This window comes from Carlito syrichta, unplaced genomic scaffold (genome assembly GCF_000164805.1).
Source record: "Carlito syrichta isolate Samal-C Ts95f unplaced genomic scaffold, Tarsius_syrichta-2.0.1 Scaffold297321, whole genome shotgun sequence".
NCBI lineage: Eukaryota > Metazoa > Chordata > Mammalia > Primates > Tarsiidae > Carlito > Carlito syrichta.
The window spans coordinates 36,678-37,264 of record NW_007241417.1 but is presented as its reverse complement, the minus strand read 5'-3'; positions in this window follow the sequence as shown (position 1 = coordinate 37,264).

Genomic DNA, 587 nt, shown 5'->3' with positions numbered 1-587 from the left:
GCCGGACTCCGTGGCTCAGCCTGTAATCCCAGCACTTTGGGAGGCCGAGGTGAGTGGATTGCCTGAGCCCGCGGGTTTGAGACCCACCTGGGCAATTTTATGAGACCTCATCTCTACAATAAATCAAAAACCAGCCAGCCTGGTAGCGCGCGCCTATAGTTCCAGCTACTCGGAAGGCTGAGGCGGAAGGATTGCCAGAGCCCAGGAGGTCGAGGCTGCGGTGGCCGGGGGCGGCCACTGCACTCTAGTCTGGGCGACGGAGTGAGACTCCGACTCAAAAAAAAAAAAAAAAATCATTGGAGGGCACTAGCAGTTGGAATTTGTGTCTTTCCAAGGCTTCTCTGACACTGCTCAGGAGGAAACAGAGGCTCGGAGATTACATGACAGAGAAAAGATCGCAAAGTACATAAAGCAGAGCAAGGTGGCCCAAGAGATTAGGTTCTAAAGTCAATGCAGAGGTCAAAAATGGGATATTTTATTTTATTTTATTTATTTTATTTATTTTGAGTTGGAGTCTCACTCTGTCACCCAGACTGGAATGCAGTGGCCACTCCCAGCCACCGCAGCCTCGACCTGCTGGGCTCTGG